Source organism: Stomoxys calcitrans, chromosome 5, assembly GCF_963082655.1.
Source record: "Stomoxys calcitrans chromosome 5, idStoCalc2.1, whole genome shotgun sequence".
Lineage (NCBI taxonomy): Eukaryota > Metazoa > Arthropoda > Insecta > Diptera > Muscidae > Stomoxys > Stomoxys calcitrans.
Genome location: NC_081556.1, coordinates 91,656,080 through 91,676,860, shown reverse-complemented (window position 1 = coordinate 91,676,860; position 20,781 = coordinate 91,656,080). Strand labels below are relative to the sequence as shown.

Genomic DNA, 20,781 nt, shown 5'->3' with positions numbered 1-20,781 from the left:
GGACATAATTGGAGAGCATTGGAGAAGTCCTCAAACAAAAATTGTATCATATTTGTATGAAATTACTTCATTTAGGTGTTACAGAAATCAAATCGTACAATGTGATTATATACAGTGCATCTGACAGTTAGTGTTACTAAATTCACTCTGGTATATCTGACAAACTAGTAATGAAAGCTACATAGATGACATGTATTTTATTTTTTACAAGCCACCAAAAGTATTTGCTTCTGAATTTGTTTAAAAAGAAAGTCAAACTCAATCGTTATAATGATATTGCTAGCGTTGCCAAACTCCATGGTGGTGGTCCAAATAACACCTAGAATGATTCGGCAAGTGAAGTTTCGAAATCCACGCAGTATTGAAAATCAAATAGCTAAAGATCTGAAAGGATGCAACATATATTTAAAACGAGCTCGAGGAAAATCTAACAAGTTCCAACGGCACACGATCTTTCACCAAAACAAAGAGCAAAGGTTGCGATCCGCACACTCATCGTTTAAGCAACGATTCATGTCAGAAATGTTCATTTACAGGTAGTGGCAGTTGCCCAACAACAAAATATTAAGTGCACTATCTGTCAAAATCAGTGATTAGTGCAACTCTGATTTTTTGTATGTAACTAGTTCTCGTCATTTTTGGTTGTTTGTGTGTGAATATGGTTCTTATTTATAATACGCCCACACAACCAAAACTCGTTGACAGATAGTGCACTTCGCGAGAAAAAATTGTACTCAGCTGTTTACGGTGCACTAATTGGTAATTATATCAAGAAGATAATCATTGCCAAGTTGGACTGGATAGATTGCTATCGTTATAATGGAGTAGCCAAATTTGCCCATGAACCTTCAATTAAGGTATAGAGGCAAACTCCTCACATATCAATGAGTTCCGTCCGATTCAAATTAAAGCTCAATGCTAAGGGGCCTGCCTTTTATAACCGAGTCCTAACGGCGTGCCACCGTTCTTTGTGGAGAAGTTTTTACATGCCGGCCATACCAAACGATACAGTACCTCACAAATATCGCCAGCGTCAGGAAAGGATAACCACAGCCGATAATTTTTCTCATGTTCTCGCCAAGATTCGAACCCAGGCATTCAGCGTCATAGGCGGACATGGTAACCTCTGCGCCTCTGTACTGTGCTGCTTTGCACTGTATAAGACAGGGACATAATTTCCATTGGTACAGTTGCTGTGTTCGATGTTTATCTTATAAAGTGCAAGTCATATCTACTGGATAGAATTTCAGTGCAAAGTTGTTCTTGCTAGTTATCGATATCATACGATTACAGACAATAATAATATAATTTACACTTTGTAGTACTGAAACAAAATACAGCAATATAAGTTGATCTAAATTTTAGACAAACAAAGAATAAAAGAAAAGAATTGATTTAATATTGGAGCTATATCAAGTAATGGTCCGATTCGAACCACATTTGAATTGAAAGTTTGAGAAGTAAAATAGAGAGATCGGTTTTTATGGAAGCTATATCAGGCTATAGATCAATTCGGACCATATTTAACACGTATGTTGAAAGTCATAGGAGAAGCCGTTGCACAAAATTTTAGCCAAATCGGATAACAATTACGCCCTCTGGAGGCTCAAGTAGTCAAGATCCCAGATCGGTTTAAATGGCAGCTATATCAGGTTATTCATCGATTTGAACCATATTTTACACAGTTGTTAGATATCATAACAAAACACCTCATGTAAAATTTCAGCCAAATCGGATAATAATTGCACCATCTAGTGGATCAAGAAGTCAAGATTCAGGATCGGTTTATATGGCAGCTATATCAGGTTATGAACCGATTTAAAGTATACTTAGCACAGTTGTTGAAAGTCATAACCTAACACATCGTGCAAAATTTCAGCCAAGTCGGAAAGGAATTTAGCTCCCTCTAGACGCTCAAAAAGTCAAGACCGCAAACAGGTTTATATGGCAGCTATATCAGGTTATGGACCGATTTCATCCATACTAAGCGCAGTTGTTCGAAGTTATAATAAAACACCTCATGCAAAATTTCACCCAAATCGGGCAAGAATTTTCCCCTTTAGTGGCTCAATATTGAATCGGTTTATATGGCAGCTATATGAAAACATGTACTGATATAGCCTATTTAAATCCCAACCGATCTACACTAATAAGAAGTATTTGTGCAAAATTTCAAGCGGCTAGCTTTACTCCTTCGCAAGTTAGCGTGCTTTCGACAGACAGACGGAGAGACGGACGGACATGGCTAGATTGACTTAAAATGACGATCAAGAATATATATACTTTATGGGGTCTCAGACGAATATTTCGAGGAGTTACAAACCGAATGACGAAATTAGTATTCCCCCATCCTATGGTGGAGGATAAAAAATAGAGGTAAAAACAAAATTTTGAACAAAAAGTTTTTCCCCAAAAAAAGTCCCCAAGTCAAATATTTAGTCCGTATTTTCGAAAATAAATCCCCAATTTGGAGAGAAATCCCTAATACTGGCAACACTGTTAGGACCATTGTGCGAAAGTAGAATTTATTGTATTGACATTTTTCACTATTCCAAAAGCAAAACAGAGCAAGTACCCCGCCTTAGTACAGTATTTAAGTATTTTTAGATTAAAACTTGCATTTTTGCTATAATCGAAATACCAAAAACTACCAGTTAGGCCGCATATCTGGTAGCCCTGACATTCACCCATGCAAAAACTCTTTGCTTTTGTGTCTCATTTTGCTGTCGCTCACTGATTAACTGACTGTCAAAACCCTATGCTCCCTCTTCACCCACAACCACAGTAGGGGCTGTGTGTCATGCCAGACTCTCCTGATGTTTGGAAGTTTTGCCATATGAACACCACGCTTCGCGACTCTTGGGGTTTTAATTTGATTAACAAATTGTCAGTGTATTTGTTGGTTGTTATAGCTTTTGGTCTCTTTTTTTTATTATTTTCTTGCTGCTGCCGTGAGAGCAACAGTATTTTGTTGTTTAGTGTACGTTGTGTTTTTACTCTGGCTGTGGGGCTGGCTGGTTTGCCGATTGCGAGTATGGTTATTTTGTGAGTGCCTTATAACGTTCGAGGTCGCCAAAGCGCAAGTTTTAGTTTAGTAATCGCACTTGTCGGAACAACTACAGAAAATTCAAGAACGGAAATCGAGAAGAAAACGTATATAATATACATAAAGCAACTAATAAAAAATAATATATTAGCCACAAGATTCAAAATAATTTATTTTCCCATGCCTACTATATAAAATAATAATATAAAAAATAGTGAATTTTCCTAAATCTTATTTCAATGAGAAAATTTTAATTTTTTAATTCTCATTGGTGAAACTTAAACAAAACTAAAATATTGTGAAATAGAGTGAGTTTGCGAAAACCAAGCGCAGTGAATAAAAACACCAAAAGAAACAAAATGTAATGAAAGTAAAACTCAAACAAAACATTACAAAAAAACCTGAACTCACTAGTTTTTCGTCTGCCGCCAGTTACCAACCACTCCAACATCTGTCACTATCAAAAAAATCAAAGAGTAACAGACAACAAAGAAGAATATAAGAAGAAAACATAACTTGTTCAAACAAAAACCCCAGAACAACTACAATAATCATTAATTTTTGTAATTAGTTCTATGAAAACGTGTGGTGTTTTTCCCTTCACTCTGTGGAAAAGGTAAATTGTGTTAATTGTAGTTTAGTTTTCGCAGAAAAACGTAAAACAAAAAAATGTTTGTGCAGCAACGTAGAAAAGACGTTCATGAATGTTTCTCTTTATGTAAATTACAATAAAAATTGGCTTGTTTGTGTCAGCGCCCCCTACCTCAAAAGAAAAATGTATGTTTAGTTTGTGGTTGAAAATGGCAACTCTGTTTGAAATTAAAAAAATGCATAACCTGCTGATGATTTTAGTAAAATTAAATAATAGCCATAATAAGTTTTTAAGAAAGTGACTTCTTTTAGTATATGAATGAGCTAAGCTACATAACGTTTTGCTGAAGTATGTTCATGTGTGTAGGTGCGTATATGTGAGATAATTTATAAGCTTAATCAGCTGTTTAAGCCGCATTTTAATTGGAGGAATTTTCAGCAGGGTTGGTGTGATTAGACACCTCGAAAAATTTTAAAATCATTTTATACGAAAGGATTCGATATTTTTGTAAAACATGCTGTGAGCTATTAAGCTGTAAAGTTATTTTTTTAATTAAAAAAAAATATAGAGTGCTATTTGGTATTTAAATTGGAAATCATTTTAAAAATTTTAAACATTACCGCTCTTAAAAAGTTTATTAGGCTAAGACGGTCAAAATGAAGAAGGTCACGTTACGGTCCGGGGTTGTTTTTCTGGTAAAGATTTGATTCATCCTTAACGAATTTAAAGTTTGAGTCTACATTCTCTCTATAGAGGCAAAGACCTCCTTGAATGCACTATGTTGTCATATGCTAAAATACCCCTTCGTTGAACCTTTCATCGGGATGATGACTCCATTCCCTGCTCAAATCTGTTGAAAGTTTGGTTTTCGGGAAAAATATTAATTTAATAATATGGCTACTTCAATAGCCAAAAGACCTTAATCCCATTGAAAACCATTGAGCAATAGAAAAACATGCACTGGGATCCGGGATGCACTGAATAAGGTTAAGCCAAGCGATCAGCCGACACATAATTTTTTTTAGCAGTACTTGACATTGAAGATGTCAACTTGTTCCCGTTTTATAATTGTTCTTTGTTTACGGTTTATCCTATTTGATGACATTTTTAATCGGCAGATTTGACATCCTTAATGTTGTTCACTTAATGTTTTCGCAAGTGACCTTACCTTCTATAAATGAATCCTGACAGTGGTCCAAACGGTGAAAAAATGGAAATAAGTTCACAACTTTTTAGAGGAGGAGGACATAGGTTGTTTGTCTATATGTTTAACCCAAATCACCCTAAAAATTTTTAATAATTTATACGAAATAAATTTAGTTGAAGGGCGTTATATTGTTCTACATATTCTTTTTCAGGTTATTGACTGATGTGGAACGTATTTGACACAGTTGTTGGAAGTCGTAACAGAACACCACATGCAAAAAGGTAAACTTAAATCAGGCAAAAATTACGGTTTGTAAAGACTCAATAAGTCAAATCGCCAGATCAGTTTATATGGGAGCTATATCAGGTTATAGACTGAATTGGACCGTACTTGGCACAGTTGTTGTAAGTCGTTACAGAACACTACATGCAAAATTTCAAATCGGACAAAAATTGCTTGGCTTGTAAGAACTTAAGAATTCAAATCGGCAGATCGGTTTATATGAGAGCTATACCAGAGTATTGGCCGATTTGATCTTTACTTTGTACAGTTGTTGAAAATCATAAGAAAAACTATGTGCAAAATTTTTGCTAAATCGAACAAAAATTGCGGCTTGTAAGGTTTCAAGAAGCACTCCTTTATGTGCTTAAGACCTTATATCAGCAGATCGGTCTATATGGCAGTTATATTCAAGTGAAGCCTGTTGCGGAGCATAATCGGTTCGGATAACGGGTGGTCCACTGTTCAAAATTTCAACAAAATCTGATTCCGCAAATCGGTCTATATGGCAGTTATATCTAAACGTGATCTCATGTGGACCATACTTGGTTCGAATATCGGGTGACTCAATCCAACTCACTGTTCCAAATTTCAGCGAAATCAGTTTGGAAATGCAACTTTTATTGGCTTAAGACCTTGAACCAGCAGATCGGTCTATATGGCCGCTATATCCAAATGTGTTCTGATCTCGACCAGACTCCGTTCAGATATCGGATACTCTACTGCAGCTCACTGTTCCGAATTTCAGTCAAACTGGTAATACATGTGCCTTTATGTGCTCAAAACCCTTAAATAACAACACCGGTCTATAAGACAGTTATATCCAAATATGATCCGATTTGTCCCGTTCAAAAACTTAGCCTGCGTATTAAAGAAATACGGATCTGTGCAAAAGTTCAGCTCAACATCTCAATTTTTTTAAGGCTGTTGGGTGACTGCAAACGGAATGACTAAATGAATATACCTCATATGCTATAATGGTGGATATATAAATCCATTCATATCCCCATTTTATTCAATGCGACTAGCTATAAAAACAATTCCATTTTTCAAACAAGGTGAAGCCCTCCTAATAAAACGCCAGCATATTGGTCTAAACTCTTTCCTTTTATTTTTCTCAATCAGAAAGCAATGGCATTCAGTGTCAATCCATTTGCATGAATGGCGGTATATACCACAATATGCTGGTGTGAAAAATGTGCCGTTAATGGCTACTTATATTAAAGGAGCGTTCACACTAAGCGAATTTTTGGCAAATAAATATATATATTGTATAACAAAAACCGAAATATTAATACAATAAGTTTGCAAATAAGTTCGCATGTTGCTAGCATTCTTTAGAGAAAAGTGCAGAAAAAATAAGAAATTGATTTATCAAATGAGTAATAATCCCATATAAGTAAGATTATCTATCCATAAAATTATATTTTTATACTATACTATAATGGTACTATATGTATTAGAAAATTCCTAATAGTAATATACATATATACGTATTTTTAAGTATATTTCTAAAATTTTATTAATCACAATATGACACATATTCCCAAGGTAAACTTCAGAAATAGATTCCATCTACATTTGCATATAGGTATCCCATGCATTTAAAATGACAAAGCCAGATCTGCACAACGCACGGTCACTTATATAGTGGGATGCCTTGAAATTATCATTAAATCTTATTTTTTTTTTTTTTAAACTAAAATCCAGCTGGCAATATGTAGATACTGGCTATTGTATACAAATGCCTTGATTACCTAATGAATAAATTTAAGCTTCATGAACAGTAATTGAAATTACTTCCTCCTATCACAGTATTTCCTAAATTTTAATCAAAAATATATTAATATTTAAATTTTAATTTAAGTCTGGACCAGCAATGCCAATAACCTGATATATGGTTATTGGCTTTGCTTAGCTTTTCTCAAGATGTTGAATAGAACACTGAAATATCAATGAATTTAAGGGGAAGTAAATACAAAATTTGAGCCATATGCTAGTCTGTGTTCCAGGTCTCACTAAATAAAGTTGCGGAAAGTACTCAACCAGCATACATTTTTTGACCTTCTGGGTGTCATTGAGGATGTTAAGCAGAGTTTTCTGTTCAGCTTTCGGATTAGTTCAACAAAATACAATATTTTTTAAACATAATTATATGATTTTTTTTACAAGGACAATAGGAATAATTGTTTTTTACTTTTGTTTTTAAGTAATTGGAGCTTTGCTTTAAGTAATTGCTTTTAAATCATTAGTGTAGAAATTTACTTTAACTTTATTTGGCCCTAACAAAGAAAGTAGAATAAGTATCCAAGCGACTCGGTCTTTTGTGCTTCATCTCCAATCTCTGAAACCCAGTTTCGAGATGTTGCTCTTCAATAGTGTAAAAAAGGCTTTCATTTTTTCACATGTTTTTAGCTTATACGTTTTTTTTTATATAGAGTTTGACAGACTTCCGCATGAAAAGAGGAACAGAATACCAGCCCTCATTTTTTGCATTTTCAATTGGCACATTTTTACATTCTAAATGTTCACGAGGTCTTTCCACTTTACGTTTTCACTCAACCTCTATTAGTGAATACGGCCATGTCCCAGGAGACACTAAGTAAAGCAGGGTACTCTGTTTTGATTTCCGAATAGTTGTGAAAAATTTTAACAAAATATCGTAATTGTTTTTAACATAATTATAAGAACACAACCTTGCCTTCATATTTCACAGGAATTAATTGTTTTTAAGTGTTATCTTACACCCTGAGAAAAGTCGATACCACACGTGCTCATTTCAGAACGATACGGATAGTAAGGCAACACTGTATGGTATAAAACAATACCAGATGGTATGGATGAAATATAAAATGTTTGGTACAAGTCTTATTACCGAACTGGTATTGGTTTTAATAACAATCTGTTATTGGTTTTAGCACCTGATCGTTATTGGTTCTAGTACCAAACTGTTATTGTTTATTCCACCCCATAATGAACCAAAAAACTATTGAAAATAATTTTTGTTTTCCACACAAGAGACTATTAGTGTAGAGTCTTTAGCGTTTTTTACACATTTTTCATTTCTAATTTTTGCTATATGGAGTTTGACAGTTGTTCATACGACACAGTGAACAGTGTACCAACCCCAAAGCCTAGCCCCTACAATTGCGGAATCCGACGGATTATATTCTTCAGAACACAAACTAAAGTCAAACAACAACACAAAACAAAGACACCAGCATTGAAGCAGAGCTCTCATTTCGTGAGCATTTAATTACATTTGAAGCGAAATTTATACTGACGCAGCGTCATATCGCTACTATTTTGCTCATAGAACTCAGTACCACTTCTACGAAATGTGTTCACATTTTCTTCGTCACTATTTGTTTTATAAATCCTTTTGACAGTTGTTCGGGTGAAAAGTCAAAATCAGTACTAGGCTTAACTGTGGAAAGCCATCCGCCTACATATATATATATATTTTTTTTTTTTTGAATTGTTGATTGTACTTGGCATAATGATGTTTCATACTTTGCTTGCGTTTTATTCTATTTGTGACATTTTCATTCGGCACATTTTTACACACTCAATGTTCATGGGGCCTTTTTACTTTTTGTGTTTGTAACGCCACCTTCTATTATTGAGCCATGCATATGTCCCACGCTTTTGCATATTCCACGATATAGTCTTCTTGGAATCTTGAAATCTGTGAAGAAGTTAAATAATCGAATACCCTGCTGGGTTAGCAGGTATTCAATATACGAATAATTTTTCGTTATGTTTAGGCTTTATGTTTTATCTTGCTCTCTTAAATTTACCAATTTTTTTCAATGGGTCATCTATAACCGTATAATATCTATTGATTGATTGCAAGAATGCCAAGCATCTTTTTTGGCAGCAACTTTATTGCTTTTGCCAATATTTACATTTTGCGTAGTAAAAAATAACATCTGTTACATTTTTCATGGCGATCTGTCTGCTTGTCTGTCTTCGTAGCATATGTACAAAATGTAAGGTGCTGCAAAGTCGCCCGCTAGCAGGGCATATGACAGTTTGGTTCTTTTCTTTTTAAATTGCGCTCTTTTTTATGTCTCTCTGCCTGTATTGCTCTCACCAAATATGTTTACTAAGTTTTTTGTACTTAGTAATCAATTTTTTTTTGCCAAATCATTGATTGCAGCAACCAAGCACACACGTTGCTTCATCTATCCGTTTTTGTGTTTGGTATTATTTTACAAAGTTCTGTTGGACTTTGAACCCAAAGCATTTGATTAAACAAATGTACAATTGTCGAGTATGGTTGATTTTTTACTTGTAGATAATGATACTCGTACTTCTTAGTAGAGTAGGCCTGTTCTTAAGCCTGATGGTTTTGTATTCAATGCATGTATGTATTTCCTTCACCGCCTCCTCTTTCTCCCTAAATGCACTGTTCAAACTTAGTGCTTGTGCAATTCAATGCAATGTGCATACATATATGTGAATGAATTTAAGTATCTTCCGACCAGGATTGCCATTTCAATTATTCCAATTTTGTTTGGTGGAAAGTATTTATTAAAAAATTGTCAGTTTGATAAGAAGTTCTGTTGTAGTTTGGTATGATATGAACTACTATTTTTATAGTAGTATAGAGACATGACCCAGGCCCACCACAACGAAATTTCTCGCATCTTCTTTTTCCTTGTAGAGGACTTCCCATTTCTTACCAGCTCTTGGTTTTGTTTGTCCATGAGTTCGATTGAAATAACTGCCCAAAACCTCAATGTAGACAGTCGCCTTTGTGTGCTGGGGGATGTCACCCTTTGTAAGGAGTGGAATGTTTCCAATGAGACTTCTTAAGATGTCCATAACTATATATATATACCTATGCAAATCTTAGCATCAGAATTCCATTTGTACTCCCACCTCATCACCTGCTAATATTCTTCAATACAACATAATTGTTGCTTTTGTTTTTAATACCCGCATTACAACATTACAACCAGCTGACCACATACATAACTTCACCTTTCATATATATAACTAAAACATGACAACTTGTCGTTTGCTCCTTTACTTCGAGAGACTAAACACTACTCTTTACTTAAATGCTCTTTAATATTTCGTTTTACTCGTTGTTAGTAGTGCATATGAGGAGAATAATGTTTGTATGTGAGTAAATGTGTATGAGGGAGATAAGAGTTCATTCAATAGTCATGGAAGCATCTTTCTTTATTGGTATATTCCCATATTGAATTAAATGCACATTTGAAATTTCCTTTGCATGCATTCGTTGATTTTGGTGCTTATTTTTCTCTATGCCTCCTTAAATTTTTTATACTCTACGTATTCAATACTTCGCAGTATTTACATACATGTGTATATACTCTTATACACTTTGTGTATGTATGTACTTTTATTTTCTGTTTTATTTGGCTAATGACCGTTTATTATGACTATGGCTGTTTAGTTCAACGAGTGTTTCCCCAGCAACAGCAACAACATCAGTTGAATTCTTTGATGTCTCATAAAATTGAGTAGCCAATTCTTCTATTACCTCCTTCTTATTTTTTCATTTACACAAATGCAATGTTGTTTATCTTAAAACACTCATTAAATGTGTTTTTTTTGTTGTATTTGGAAATGATACCATTTTGAGTATAGCAGATAAGACACAAGTTGGCAGATGTATTAAAGAATTTCATTAAAATGTTTTGCTCAAATTCTTACAAGAAATGTGAAAATTGAACGAGATGTCTTCTGTACAGATTGCCAGATGTTTAATTCTTAATTTATTTTGTCACTCATTCTGTGTGTGATATCTAAGGGCTTGAAAAGGTATATAAGAGAGAGAGAGAGAGAGGGAGAGAGAGAGATAAATTATTTCAAATGTAAACAAACCATATATACTGAAAGTTTAGCAACACTAACTCTGTTGATGTGTCGTAGTAGCCAAATTACCATGTAGAGGTATCGATCCTCGTCAAGCTGCTATAGGTGAGTAAGCTCATTCCGATCCATAGGAACGATTACCACGGGAACATGATGCTCCTTAGTTATTTAAAGGCGCCAATAACTCGCCTTGTCTTATCGAGCATCATAGGCACTCAGTATTTAAGAAAGTCTCATTGAGACTCTCCACTCGATACCGCTGTTAGTCCATGGCCGTTATTGCAGCTAGTTCGTATAGAGCATTTCTCTATTCGCAACGAACGATCGAAGCACATTATTCCAACCTGTGTGGTGTTCACAGTTATCCCATGCCGAGACTAACTCTGTATCACAGAAGAGTTTCCCAATCTTCATTTAACCTATAGCCGATAACATTTTTGCTTATTATATAAATCTTCCATGTTATGCGATCATAAATTGGAACTTCTAATGTTTTCCAGTGCGGGAAAAACACACACGGCAGTTTTTCTATAGGTTTCCCTTTTTTGAACGTCCTCGCAGCTTTGTCAATCAGACTGTGTTCTAGCTAAAGATAGCAAGACGGAATTCCTCTTGAAGTGCAGATTGGGACAAATAATTGAAGCATACATTGCTTTCATTTCGTGGCCATCTTTTATCCCTTACCTTTCGGGCTTTATCTCGAAGAACTAGCTCTCTAGAGGCAAACTCACAGACTCAAGTTCCCCTGGAATTTTTAAGACAGTTCCTAGTCTTGCCAGCTGATTAGCCTCACTATTTCCTGGATATCTCTGTGGCACGGAAACCAAAATTTGTGCACTTTGAACTATATAGTCATCTCCTGAGAGATCTGCGTAAGTCGAAAAAGGCTTTTGAATCCAAAAATACGTTATCCGGAGGTCACATTAGCGCAATGATTAGCATGTCAGTCTATGACGCCGAACGCTTGGGTTCAAATCCAAGCGTGAACATCAGAAAAAATCAGCGGTGGTTATTTCCATACAAATGCTGGGGACATTTTTAAGGTATCCAGCCATATTAACATTTCTTTAACAAGTGGTCTCGCAAAGCGTTACGGCTTTCGGACTCGGCATAAAAAAAGAGGCACTCAGAGAAAAAAGAATGCTGATAATAGTAAATACTTTTTTGACGCTATTTCAGCAGAAGTTATTCTGATTTTTTTTAGATCAAACAACATTTTTTGTTAGCAGTTCGTATTTTTTGCTAAAATAGCCGCGCATGCTTGCTAAAACAACAGTTATGGTTGCTTTTCCATTTTAAGAATACAAAAACTACTGTTTTAGCAAACATTTTTGCTATTTTGAATAAAAACTTTCGTTGAGTGTTTCATTGAGCTAAAACTTGAAAGGGACTGTGCTCTTTGATATGAGAGAAGTATCCCCTATTCCTCAATGGAATTTTCATGGAAAAATATGTATGTAATAGGTATGATACCTTATCCACATATTCATCCTCGACTGTCACAGATCTCTCAATGAAATGGCTCAGTTTGCGAGACTAAAAACTACCTTACAAATTTCAGAAGAACTGGAATTTGTGGTTATGGCTCTAGCGACATAAAACCTAAGTTTTGAGGATAATTCCCAAAGAGTAACAAATGACAGATGATCACAAAGTGCGGGTTTGTTAACACTCCAAGATTATGTGGTATAATCTAGACTTAAAGAGGTCTACAGCTTTGCTGTCGTTGGTTTAAACAGACGTCTCAGTCAATGTGTCGACCACAACAGTCCACTGCCTGATCGAAAAACATGCTGATAGACTGAAGGTTGCAAGAAACGATATCAGCGGAAGCTATGAGCATGTCTAGGGAGAGGAGACTATATATAATCTGTTGTGTGTGTCCCGCACTAGGCTTTTTAAAGCTATCTAGAGGATCCTACGGTAGGAACTGGAAGGTATATTCCTTTTCATGTGGAATCACAATGGACGAAAACATCTGAATTTGATTGCAGACTGCTACTTAAACCTAAAAACCCGAAATCTGAACGATATGTTAAGATGTAGTGTATCGACTCCTTTTTGAAGTATTTTGCAAAGATCGAAATCTCGTCTAACTTCAAAACCCAAACTCGTTGTTGGAAATGTCAAACTTCCGAATGTTGAGTTTCCTCAACTACGGTGACACAGTTCTGACCAAAGATCTCAATAAGCTTTATATGCAGCATTGGTTCAGACCTAGCCTGTGAAGTCATCAGCGGTTTTGTGATCCCGTCTCATGTCAGTTCGTAGGGTTTTGTTGGGTTTTTGTTGGGCAAATCTTCCGACACGAACGGTGAAGTAGGACTCGGAAAACTTATAATCCCGAATCATGCCAGTCTCTGGATTATCACGAACTTACCAAGCTAAAACTTTATTTGATTTAAAATTTCACATGATAACTTAAAGTGTCTGTACCTCCTAAAGTGAACATTCCGTAAAAGAAGAAGGGTTTTTTTGTTCTTAGTATTTAGTATATCCATGGTACCAGGTAGTCCGATTTCATTTATCGTATTCAAAATGAAACCGGCGTCGTACCTGGCTTCCTTAAGCATGTTGAGTTTTCTCAATCTTGCTTTATATGCAGCATTGGTTCAGACGTAGCCTGTGAAGTCATCAGCGGTTTTGTGATCCCGTCTCATGTCAGTTCGTAAATTTTCTTCTGCAGCATGTTGAGTTTTCTTAATCTTGATGGCACAATTCTGAATAATGACCTCAATAGGTTTTTGTTGGGCAAATCTTCCGACACGAACGGTGAAGTAGGACTCGGAAAACTTATAATCCCGAATCATGCCAGTCTCTGGATTATCACGAACTTACCAAGCTAAAACTTTATTTGATTTAATATTTCACATGATAACTTAAAGTGTCTGTACCTCCTAAAGTGAACATTCCGTAAAAGAAGAAGGGTTTTTTTGTTCTTGGTATTAAGTACATCCATGGTACCAGGTAGTCCGATTTCATTTATCGTATTCAAAATGAAACCGGCGTCGTACCTGGCTTCCTTAAGCATGTTGAGTTTTCTCAATCTTGGTGGTACAATTTTGAATAAAGACCTCAATAGGCTTTAAGTTGAACAAGACTTTCGACTTGCCAGTCTCTTAAACTGTACGTTCCGGAAAAGAAGAAGGGGTTTTTGTCCTTAGTATTAAGTACATCCATGGCGCTAACAGCTAAAATTGAAATTCGAGGTCTCATAACTCTTTCTGTTGAAAATAAGTATTCTGAAAATTGTATAACAAATTGGTCTTAGTGCCAGGTAGCCCGAGTCTTCTCTAAGCATTTTTCTTATTCAAAATGAAACCAGTGTTGTACCCATCCTCCTTGAGCATATTGAGATTCCTCAATTTTGGCGGTACAATTCTGATAAAGACTCGGTAGACTTTATATTCAGAATTACTTCAGAGCCAGCCTAACGAAAGTTAGTCTTTGTATTTTCACAAGCTCCCGTAGACAAATTTTCTTATATAGGCAAATCCCCTTAATGCACTTAAAGCCAGAATTTAATTCTGACAAGGGCACGAAAATGTATTGCATTTATCCGCTCACCGTGGCACTTATCCACTAACTCCTGCACTTTTCCACTCCCTGCGGCTTCACGTTTCGTCCCGGCTATAAATATAAGACCCTTCTACATTAGGTTATACATACATAACTGGAATGGCAGATAACACTCATTGATATAAAAAAGTCCTCCCCTCTGCTCCTTAATGGTCTTGTTAAGGGGAATTTTGCTTTTGTTACTTGGCACCCACAAAGGGATTATGACACATTTTTTATATTTTATTCATCAACATGCATTTGCAGGCATATGGCCTGCAGATGTTTGCAGATAACAGAGGCCAGTCTAGTAAATGTTCTTTAAGTTTCAACAAACAAAGACATTTCCTATGCCTACATATACATATTCAAATTTATTTTGTTTTTGTTTTTTGGTTGTTTGTTTGGCTTTGGCAGAATATTGTGCAAAATTCTACCCTCCACCTTGGGAAGCTTCGCAACACTCATCAGTTCTTTGTTCGTCTTATACAATTTTTGTATCAGTCGGTGCATGCATGACAACAATATTTTGTTTGTTATTATTGCATACACACGTGCATACACACACAAACAAACATACGAGCACATGTCACCTCTACCAGTGTGTGTGTGTGTGTAATTGTCATAAAGTGTGACAGTGTCACGGTGAGTGGCTTCCCCCAATTGATTTACTCCAATTGTGTTCCACTGTAAGTGACACAAAAAAGTCTATACGATTTCTTTATGCCGCTATATACACATGTATGTATATCTAGGCTATATAATCTATTATTATTTTATTTTCCTACTATAAATGTTTAATAATTAATCTTTTGTATATATGAAAATATATTAACATTTTGCAAAATACACGCACGCATTCACATTCACCAACCATTGTGTTGTGCGGTGTACATTGAACTTCAATGTTCAATTCACGCCATATCGAATCTCAGAAACATTCGATAACCGACCAGACAGAGTTGCCTACAATATTTAGTATACGAAATATTTATTTTTATAATTCAAATGTTGTTATCAAGCAAATATTCATAGCGAAATATTTACTGTCTGGTTCACTAACTTTGTAGCACTAAAAGTGAGCGATTTCCGTTCGCTCTTGTGTCAAAACCAGCTGATTTCATAAAGGAAAAACAGATGATGGAGTGAGTGACTCGACTCACTTGATTAAAAGAAGTTAGTAAACCAGGCAGTTAGTTACAAAAATACTTCCTATATTTTCATAAAAGGGCAAAACCAATTTATTCTTTAAAATTCAAATCACTGTTGTAGAGGATGGACAGACATTAACATCTTGAGAAGATTTTCCACTTCACGTACCATGCCTGAATAGTAGTAGGTTAAATCACTTGCCGAAAACAAAGAGTGGAAAGACCCCATAAACATTAAGGATGTCAAAACCTTCCGTTTGAAAATGATACAAATAAGAAAAAACGTAAACAAAGAAGGAATGTAAAAATGGAACAAGTTGCCATCCTCCGAGGCAAGTACTGTCAAAAATGCAAAAAATATATGTCAGCTGATTGCTTTCCGTAACATTGCCAAGGCGGATTTAAAAAGGTGGTCTCACGCGAACGGCTGTTAACAGCCGGCCAGGATCGACGGTATTAAGATGTCAAATTTTTATTTGCGTTCTCTTTGTTGTTATCTTCTTTCTCGCATTTTTTCTGCTCATGTACGCACACGCGTACACACACGCACACAAATTTCTTTGTGTGCGTCGGCAACTTGATGACAAGATGGCGGATTGCACCATATTATTTATGGTTGTTGTACAAATAAAACCTCCTTTAATTATTTCGCTATGCAACACTACTAAAGCCGCTATTGCACAGCATGTAGTTGTCCTATGACATGTCCCGTTTCATTTAAAAAGTTTGTCAAAATTGTCAGTTTACATTTGATTCATCATTTTTCCTATCACACCTGTATGTTATTTTCGTATGACATTTGACATGTCATAAAACACCTACATACCGTGTAATAGAGCCTTAAGTGAATTTTGTTCACGTATGTTGTGTTGAAAATGAAAATTGTATAGTGGCAAAAGGAGATGTAATCTACTCAACTTTAGTATCGAAAGAAGCCGTTGTCATTATTCTGTTTATGTCAAATTTTAATTGATTTTTTTTTTGAATGTTTGATTAAATAGAATAGAAAGGAAAATATTTTCAATATAAAATACAAATGCTTGCGAATGTCAGCTGTACCTAATTCAGAAAATTTTTCATAAAAAGACAATAGATATTATACAATTCTAGGATTTTTGAGAAAAATTCTTAATCGCTACATGTTCTTGTATTTTAAAATGTTGGCAACTCTATGCTATAACAGCTGATTAAAAATCTATAACTAATACACACTTTAATGTCCACAAACACACTCCAAGCCTTTTGCTGCCCCAAGAGTGTGCCTATTCTTCCAGAGTATTCTGCATCCGGTCGTATAACCAACTGTTTGATAATGAGTCAGTCCCTCCGTCTGGCCATTTTAACAATAAATAAATTGGCGTAACACAATCGGCGGGGTGAAACTTTAATTGTATGACGATTTTGTTGTTGTGTTATTTACTCAAAGTCTATGTCTGCAGACGCATTTTGATTTTTACAATTCTTGACTTTTGTAATCCAATTTTAATTTATTTAATATCAGTAAACAAAGATGAATGCTTAATTAAGTACAAGCCTTCTGTCTTATCAGTGTCAAATCGACTTTGTTTAAGGAATTAAAATCGGGTTATCGGAGCTACAAAAGGTTCTAGAGCGATTTGGATTATCCCTACACTCAGAGTAATAGGTTAGGGTTAGATAGAGAAGAGGGTGCGGATATTATCCCAACCCATGGCACTATGAACATTCATCATAGCCAACGAACGGTTTGTGGTGCGGACTAATTCCGTGCTACTCACAAAATTCCCAAAACCAGTGGAGATATAGCATCCCTCAAGCGGATGTTTAAGCAATATCCATTAGAAAAATAATTTTGGAAATCGGACCACAAATAACGATTTGGCAGCCCGCAAGATTTTTTAAAATGTCGAGGTGACCATTCTTAGGACCCTACCAAGAGGCACCGGACCACCTAGGGCCTTGAAATTTTGCACGTGATCTCGATAGGACCTCAACTATAACCATTTCAAAGATATATCTTTATCCGATTTCAAATGTAATATTTTTAACTAGTTTCTTTTAATGCTATCCCACTGTGCGTATAACTTTTTCACCATCGCAGTCCACCAAACCACCGACTGAGGCGTAAAACGATATTGGTGTAACTACTCATAATATTTTACCTTTTTTGAGAAAATGTGGCGCATCAAATTAATCCGCTTCTTCCTCGTGAACAGGCAGATTTCAATCCTATCTGCATTAATATTCAGGCTTCTAGGTTGCTCGCCATTTCCGGACTCTCTCGGCCTTTTTGTCTAGCTGCTTCGGATCCTTACCGCTTAGAAGTATAGTAACATAGTGTGCGAAGAAGTCTGGCTTAAACCCCTCCTCAGTCGTCGTAATCCGTAATAGGTTACTTATCGTGGTCACCCATAGGAGTGGCAATAAAATGCCCCCCTGTGGCGTGCCTTGTACCACTTTTTCCTTTATATGTATGGCACGGGACCCACAATTTATCCACCTGTTCCTTTTTATAAAGTTTATCCAGCCTCTAAGGAGCCGGTCCACCCGGCATTGGTCTAAGGATTGGATAAGTGAGTCGGACCTCATATTGTTAAAAGCCTACTCATTTATTGTTTCACAACCTCGTGCAGGTGTTCTTTGCCGACCTTCCCTTGACATAGGCATGCCGCTTGTATTGGATCAAATCATTTGATGTCGTAGTCTTTATCATGTTAACCACAATACTTTCCATGATTTTGAGTGGAAAGGACATAGGGCTTATAGGCCTTTGATGATGTATAACATGGCTTGCCGTGCTGGGTTATAAATACTATCCTTGCCTAATGCCAGGCTCACGATGTAAATAAAGCGGCCAGATGCAAATCCAAATATGCCCATAAACATTCCACTAAGGAACTGGGGCAAACTTCTAACAAATCAATGATTCAATTTTAAGCTCAATGATAATGATTTTATAGCCGAGTCCGAACAGAGTGCCGCAGAGCGACACCTCTTTGGGGAGAAGTTGTTACGTGGCGAAGTACCTCACAAATGTCGCCAGCATTAGGAGGGGCTACCCACCGCTGAAAATTTTTCTGATATTCCTGCCAGGATTCCAACCCAGGCTTTCAGCGTCATAGGCGGACATGCTAACCTCTGCGGTACGATGGCCTCCATAGCGGCCAGATGAGGCGCCGGAACTATTCCATCAGTCACGTGACTTAAATGGTTGGAAGCACCTTTCACATAAAGTCTGTAATGATAAGCGATCGATCCACCTCACTATTCTAAGAATACGATGTCTATATGAGTCCGGTCGTATCCTGTGAAAAATACGTTTTCAGCCTAAAAGTGTCCTCTGTTGTCTCTGCTCTCTCTCATGTCTTCTTCTAACGTTTCAGTTTCACACTATCGGCCAGTTCGCAGTAAAGCTTCCAAAAGGTATGTTTAGCCGCTTTGATGTAAATACGTTAGTAAAAACATCAAAAATGTTTGCTCAAACAATAAATAAAATGCTGAAATTGGGATTGTAGAATTTCTTATTACGATACGATATCGATACTAAAATATATTATTAAACGGCACAGGGTAGCTGTGAGCACCACACAGGCTGGAACATTGAGGTCCGATCTATGTGGTGTTCATTGTTGTCACGAGAAGCTAAGCTGCGAGCTACCGGTCGCGTCCACAGGTTGCAAATAGTGGAAAACTCCATGCGGAGTAGCTACAACGGCAGTCACGGACTATCAGCGGTATCGAGCGGAGAGTCTCAGTGAGAATGGCCAACCTGTTCCTGCAGCGATCGGTCCTTTGCACCGGAACGAGATTGCTTTCCTATATGTGCTTGACGAGGATCGCCACCTCCACATGAGAATGTGGCTACAACAACAACACCACCAACATTTAACTGGCAAGGGTTTTATAAAGGCGATTTTGTAGTACATATTACTGCCAAACGGCTGAATGCATTTTAATGAAATTGGCATCAATCGAAAGATATTTTTCCAGAGAAGCAACGAATATATATGAAAATTAATTGTCCTTAAAGAAAGCCATGGAAATAAGAAATTAATTTTCAATAAAAGAAGAAGATGCATAAACACAACAAATTGATTTTGGTTTTTTTCCCATTCATTCGTTGTGGGTGTGCACTCTAAGATATGGGTGGGAGTATAAGTGGTGAGAGTAAGAGAAACAAATGGTGCGAGAGCTGACTGTTATGTGTGTGAGAAAGAGTGTGCTAAAAGAGGTCACTATTGGGTGCGGATGTGTGTTGCTGTGAAGGTCAGTCAGTAGCTTAAGTTGTGGCTATATCCAATGACGTTTGGTGTTTGATATCTTGGCAACGCTTAAGCACAACTTTGGCAACGCACTTATTTATACATTGAAGTAAACATTAAAAGGAATCAAAGTAACAAATTGTGTGGCTACACCATGCATTTAACGAATGATATAGTTGCCGGAGAGTTCAAACAAGTAAAGGAACGAAAGTGTAATATTTTTGCTTACATTAAGTGTATTCGTGTACTCAAATGCAAATTTGCACAAATTGTTACTGGAAGTCGTTCGCTTATATTATTTGCCAGCAGAAGAGAACGGGAAAGTACGTTAGAGCGAGCAAAATTTTGAGAGTTTATCCAAAAAAATGTAACCACACCATCCGGTGTAGTGTTCGTTTGTAATGGTGTTGCCTACAGAGAGTGGAAAAATGTTGCATATCTTACACAGTGCCAAGTTTGTTATATTGAAAATGAATTGTCTAGAACCTCCTTGAAATGCTGAAGTGCAATTAAAAAGTTTAATATTTCCTATTGCTTTTCTAATCTCTATGTCAATGCAGCTAATGCTTAAGTATTTGATAGAGTAGCATTTATAAACAATATGTTCAAGCATTTAAAACGGTTTTATGTTATGACTCTCATTTAATCAATATAGATTTATACTTTTAAACATCCGGGTTGCATTTAAAATATATAATCTCTGCCAATTAGTATAACACATAGCCTTTTGGCCTTACATATTAATATGCACAAAGTCTAAATTTCTACTACCATAGTGAGTGTCTTGATAAACAAGTTTTTGTGTTAGAGACCAAAGTCGATACAAAATGCCTCAATAACTTTGTAATGCCGCTTTTCATTTTTTTAATACAAAGTTAAAGATCTACAATAATAATATTTGAGATAAAAAGTCG

At 36.2% G+C, this 20,781-nt stretch overlaps 1 protein-coding gene across 5 annotated transcripts in view; it reads left to right on the top strand.

Moving 5' to 3' along the window:
* Positions 1-3,032: 3,032 nt before the first annotated feature.
* The window catches only part of LOC106085316 (phosphatidate phosphatase LPIN3), a 71,662-nt gene continuing 53,913 nt past the window's right edge, over positions 3,033-20,781 (top strand). For 3 of the 5 annotated variants that reach the window (XM_013249521.2, XM_013249523.2, XM_013249522.2), the window contains exon 1: positions 3,033-3,662. The gene's annotated coding sequence lies outside the window, so the exon portion shown is untranslated. Of the gene's footprint in view, positions 3,663-4,996; positions 5,067-20,781 lie in introns of all 5 variants that reach the window. The other 2 variants (XM_059369635.1, XM_013249520.2) reach the window with 2 other exon arrangements.